Below are 6,006 nucleotides of genomic sequence, written 5' to 3' on the forward strand. Positions count from 1 at the left end.
GTGGGAGGCCCCACTGGGGTGCCTGGCCAGTCTGGGTGAGGGGCTGAGGGCTGAAGCTCCCAACTGCTTCTTTTTTCTTTTTTTTATTCTGGGCCAGCTTTAACTGTGGCTCCAGCTCTGAGGCCTCTGCTGCTGAAAGCAGGTATCTGGTTTGTTTGGGTTCTATAATCGAAACAATGTATAACTCCAGGTCTGAGATCCCGGCTCGCTGAAAGCAGGTTCCTGGGGTTTTGTTTAGTTTCTATATTTGTTACAATGTTTCAAACTGCAGGCTCAGAGGCCGGCCAGGCAGGCGGGGAATGTTGGAGTCCTCCGGCACTGAAGCAAGCAAGCCTCATGTTAGTTTCAAGCTGTCTGGCTGCCAGCCGCCATCTTGGCTGGCAGTTAATTTGCATATTGCCCTGATTGGCTAATGGGAAGGGTAGCGAATGTACGCTAATTACCATGGTTCTCTTTTATTAGATAGGATATATATATTTAAATACAGCAGAATAGGAATAAACAGACAGGCTCTCTGCTCCTCCTGTTCATCAGACAGCTGCTCCTCCTGCGCAGTGCCAGCCACAACTCTGAGACATGATGGGGAAGGTTGGAGTGAACAGATTTGGCCACATTGGGCACCTGGTCACCTGGGCTGCTTTTAACTCTGGCAAAGTGGATATTGTCGCCATCAATGACCTCTTCATTGACCTCAACTACATTGTCTACCTGTTCCAGTATGATTCTACTTATGGCAAGTTCAAGGGCACAATCAAGGCTGAGAACAGGAAGCTTGTCATCAATGGAAAGTCCATCTCCATCTTCTAGGAACAAGATCCCGCCAACATCAAATGGGGAGATGCTGGTGCTGAGTATGTTGTGGAGTCCACTGGTGTCTTCACTACCATGGAGAAGGCTGGCACTCACTGGAAGGGCGGAGCCAAGAGGGTCATCATCTCTGCCCCTTCTGTGGATGCCCCCATGTTTGTGATGGGTGTGAACCATGCCAAGTGTGACAACTCCCTCAAAATTGTCAGCAATGTCTCCTGCACCACCAACTACTTGGCCCCCCTTGGCCAAGGCCATCCATGACAACTTTAGCATCATGGAGGGACTCATGACCACAGTCCATGCCATCACTGCCACCCAGAAGACTGTGGTTGGCCCCTCTTGGAAGCTGTGGCATGATGGCCAAGGGGCTGCCCAGAACATCATCCCTGCTTCTACTGGCACTGCCAAGGCTGTGGGCAAGGTCATCCCTGAGCTGAACAGGAAGCTCACCCACTGACATGGTCTTCCGTAACCCACCCCCAATGTGTCAGTGGTGGATCTGACCTGCCGCCTGGAGTAAGCTGCCAAATACAATGGCATCAAGAAGGTAGTGAAGCAGGCATCAAAGGGCCCCCTCAAGGGCATACTGGTCTATACTGAAGACCAAGTTGTCTCCTGTGACTTTAATAGTGACACCCCCTCCTCCACCTTTGATATTGGGACTGGCATTGCCCTCAATGACCACTTTGTCAAGCTTGTTTCTTGGTATGATAATGAATTTGTCTATAGCAACATGGTGGTGGACCTCATGGTCCACATGGCCTCCAAGGAGTAAGAGCCCCCTGGACCACCATCCCCAGAAAGAGGAAGAGAGGCCCACAGCTGCTGGGGAGTCCTTGCCCAGATCGATCCCTCAACACACTGAGAATCTCCTGACCACAATTTGCATCACAGAGCCCCTGAAGAAGGGGAGGGGCTTAGGGAGCCCTACCTTGTGCACCACCAATAAAGTTCACTGTACCCAGTCAAAAAAGAAAAAAAAAGTAAATAGGTAAAATGTGAAGAAAAAAAACAAAACTAAGGAAATTTTGCATATAATATATAACCAATTTCTTAAGAGAAAGCCCCATTCCAAACTACTTAAAATTCTAAACCAATTAATAACTTACTTGGAAGAAGAAATAAAAGGCATACAAATTGGAAAAGAAGAAGTAAAATAGTTGTCATTCACAGATGACATGATACTGTACATAGAAAACCCTGAAGACTCCATCAAAAAGTTATTAGACTTAATAAATGAATTCAGAAAGGAAGCAGGATACAAAATTAATGCCAAGAAATCTATGGCATTTCTATACAATGATAGTGAACTTACAACAAGAGAGACTAAAAAATCAATCCCATTTACCATCACACTAAAAATATTAAGATACCTAGGAATAAACTTAACTAAGGAGGTAAAAGACCTATACGTGGAAAACTACAAGACACTGAAAAAGAGATAGAAGAAGACATAAACAGATGGAAGAACATATCATGTTCATGGATACATAGAATCAACATCAACAAAATGTCCATACTACCCAAAGCAATCTATAGATCCAATGCACTCCCCATTAAAATACCAACGGCATATTTCACAAACCTAGAATGAACTTTCCAAAAATTCATCTGGAATAAAAAAAAAAATACCAAATAGCTGCAGCAAACCTGAGAAAGTAAAACAAAATAGGTGGGATCTCAATGCCAGATATCAAGCTGTATTACAAAGCCACTGATCTCAAAACAACCTGGTACTGGCACAAGAACAGACATATAGATCAATGGAATAGAATAGAGAACCCAGAAATCAACCCAAACAACTATGCTCAATTAATATTTGACAAAGGAGGCAAGAACATACAGTGGAGTCAAGACAGTCTCTTCAATAAATAGTGTTGGGAAAATTGGATAGACACATGCAAAAAAATGAAAATAAACCACCAACTTACACCATACACAAAAATAAACTCAAACTGGATAAAGAACTTAAACATAAGATGGGAAACCATAAAAATATTAGAGGAATCCATAAGCAGCAAAATCTCAGACATATGTCAAAGCAATTTCTTCACCAAAACACTAGGGCAATGGAAACTAAAGAGAAAATAAACAAATGGGACTACATCAAAATAAAAAGCTTCTGCACAGCAAAGGAAACCAAAGTTAAAAATGGAACTTCCATTTGACCCAATAATCCCACTTCTAGGAATATATACCAAGAAACTAGAAACACCAATCAGAAAGGATATATGCACCCCTATGTTCATTGAAGCACAATTCACCATAACTAAGCTTTGGAAACAGCCTAAGTGCCCGTCAGCAGATGAGTGGATTAAAAAACTGTGGTACATTTACTCAATGTAATATTATGCTGTGGTAAAAAAGAAGGAATTCTTACCATTTGCATCAGCATGGATGGAACTGGAAAGCATTATGCTAAGCGAAATAAGCCGTTCAGAGAAAGATAAATATCACATGATCTCACTCATTTATGGAATATAATGAACAACATAAACTGATGAACAAAAATAGATCCAGAAACAGAGAAGCATCAATCTGACCATCAAACCTCGGAGGGAAGGTAGGGGAGAGTGAGGTAAGGGGGAAAGATCAACCAAAGGACTTATATGCATGCTTATAAGCCTAACCAATGGACAGAGACAACAGTGGGGTGAGGGCATGAGTGGGGGGAAAGGGGGTTAGAGGGGTAATGGGAGGATAAGGACACATACATGTAATACCTTAATCAATAAAGGAATTTTAAAAAATTTTAAAAAACATAACTTACTTGGGATGCATTTGTGATCATTCACAATTATAATGCCAATATTTATGCCTTGCTTTATGCAATAAACATTACTGTACTAGGTGACTCCTAAAGTCCCTCTAAGTTCTAAAATTCCTGAAAAGTCGTATACAAATTCAGTTTTACAACTTGAATTATATTTTTTGATAGATTTTTAACAGTCTTCATGTTGATAGTTCTGCTCCGCCTAGCAGTTCCGAGCCTTTGGAACAATGATCTGAAATGAGATCAGTGATATATTCTGGAACCATTCATTTGTAGGAGAGCCTGTTTGGTCTATGCCCTCCCTTGGGCCGCAGCTCCTTGGCTCATGGCTGCTGTGTTAAGAGTCTGGGGCTCAACACAGAGTAGGTGTTCAGCAGTGTTGGGTAAACTGTGCTGACTCAGTAGAGGGACCTGTGTGTCAGGAGCCCATAAGTGAGGCTGCAGATGTGCTAGGATGGGTGATGGATGTTGAACTGTGGAGGGCTTCTTCCAGAGCTAGGCCTGGAGTTCAGCAACTTGCAGCCTGGACCTCCTGGATCTCAGCTGAGGGCATAACTTGGCAACAGGTGTTGAGGCCAAATGGCTCTTGGAACCAGTATCCCCCAAAAAGAAGCTGACCTCACCTCCAGGGTCAGCCAAAGTTGAAGCAAGCCCAACACCCAACTGCAGTAACAGAATCTGGAAAACACAGAGCCAAGTATCAAATGACACACTTCCCATTTATATGGATGAATATCTTCCTGACAGCTTGCCCATTCAAAACCTTACTAATATGCAGTTCAGAAAGAAAAGAAAAAAGTCTTAAGTGTTCACTATTTAAGGGTTTCTTTTCCAAAAAACTAAGGATCTTTCACAAAAACATAAATTCATAGAGTCTGAGTGGACTGAGAAACCACCGAATCTATTCCATACCTCCAGGCAGGGCAGCCAAAAGCAGAAAACAAAAACAAATTTAAAAAACCTGCTTCCTTTCCTTTTCATCAAGTTTCCAGAGAAGATTTGACGAGGTACCCCTTCCTCTTTCTCTTCAGCATTAGCATATTTTTAAAAAATGTCCAACTGTGATCTAGATTTAAATTTAGGCAGCTCCACTTGCTGACTATGTGAGTTTAAGCAAGCTAACTAACCTCTCAGAGCCTCACTTTCTTCATTTATAAAATGAATAGTACAATATGTACTGATTAGAGGTGTTGCAAGGCTTGAGTAAAAATATATGTAAATTATGCATGTTGTTGTGCCACTATAGCTAATAAAAAGTACTTTGTCTCTTCTCTTCTCTCCTCTGAGTGGGCAATGGTTGGGTTAGAATAATTGGGAAAGCACTACAGAAATTTAACATGTTTGGGATACCAGATATTCTACTTTGCTCAATTCAGCCCCACAGATGAAAATTATCCCCTGGTCCATATGATTTTCAAATATATTGCTGAATATTCATGTGGCTGAAAAATCTATGATTATCTCAGCCCTGAATGTAATCCCATGTCATATAAATGCAAGCAAACATTTTCACATGGTTAGAAACACACTGAATTTTTAGTATATTATGTTGTCAATCCAGGAAGATCTTTTTGTGTTGTGTGTAACTTTGCTTAGAGTTGTTGAAAGTTTTGCAAAATTGCATTAACCAGGTTAATGTCACTAGGTCTAAAACAAAAGTATGAGTTACCGGCACAATATTCCTGTGTCGGTCCACATTGTCATGGTTCAGTTCCTGGCAATTCCATGCAGAGGGCATGGGACCCATTTGTCTATTATATCACACTTGTGGCATTATGCAAATTAAAAATAACCTTTGTGAAAAAGGCTATAATACCTATTCATTTTGGGAGGGAAAGGGGAGAGCTAAAATATATATTTATTATCAAACAAGCGCACTGGGTCTGATAGGCAGCTGCCAACCTGGGTGTTCCCAGCCAACAGCCCACAGGGGTCTCCCGGGTTTCTTCCTCTAGGCATACGTTTAGAGAGCAGGCCCTACTAGCCGGACTCCAGAGGCTTCAGGGCCCCTCACAGTACACCCTTGGCCTGGGTTCCTAACAGCAACCATCTTTGAAAGAGGTTTGGATAGGAATGTCTTCCCCACAGGCCCCCAGAGGAGTCCCCTAAGCATTCCCAGGAGCATGATAGTAAGAAGCTAGAAAAATTCCTTGACAAGTGGAATAAGGGAAACTGAGACAAAATAATTAAACAAGGCAAAAAATTTGAGCAATTTACAGTCAGCTAATGAATCACAAGGTTTTATCTTTCCTAACCAAGGACACTGGTTTACACATTCCAGACCATCCAGGGGTAGAACACCTTCTTCAACGCCTTTCTTGATGATGTTTTCAAAAATGAAACTCACATGAAAATAACCCCTGATACATCTATGCATACATTTTGACAAATCAGCATATTGAAGGACACACCTGAAAAACCCA

General features: G+C 41.8%; 1 pseudogene; it reads left to right on the forward strand.

The window, feature by feature from the left end:
- The first annotated feature begins 579 nt into the window (after positions 1-579).
- LOC102758579 lies at positions 580-1,630 on the forward strand (annotated as a pseudogene).
- The last annotated feature ends 4,376 nt before the right edge of the window (positions 1,631-6,006 follow it).

Source organism: Myotis davidii, unplaced genomic scaffold (genome assembly GCF_000327345.1).
Source record: "Myotis davidii unplaced genomic scaffold, ASM32734v1 scaffold45, whole genome shotgun sequence".
In the NCBI taxonomy this organism is placed as follows: Eukaryota; Metazoa; Chordata; class Mammalia; order Chiroptera; family Vespertilionidae; genus Myotis; species Myotis davidii.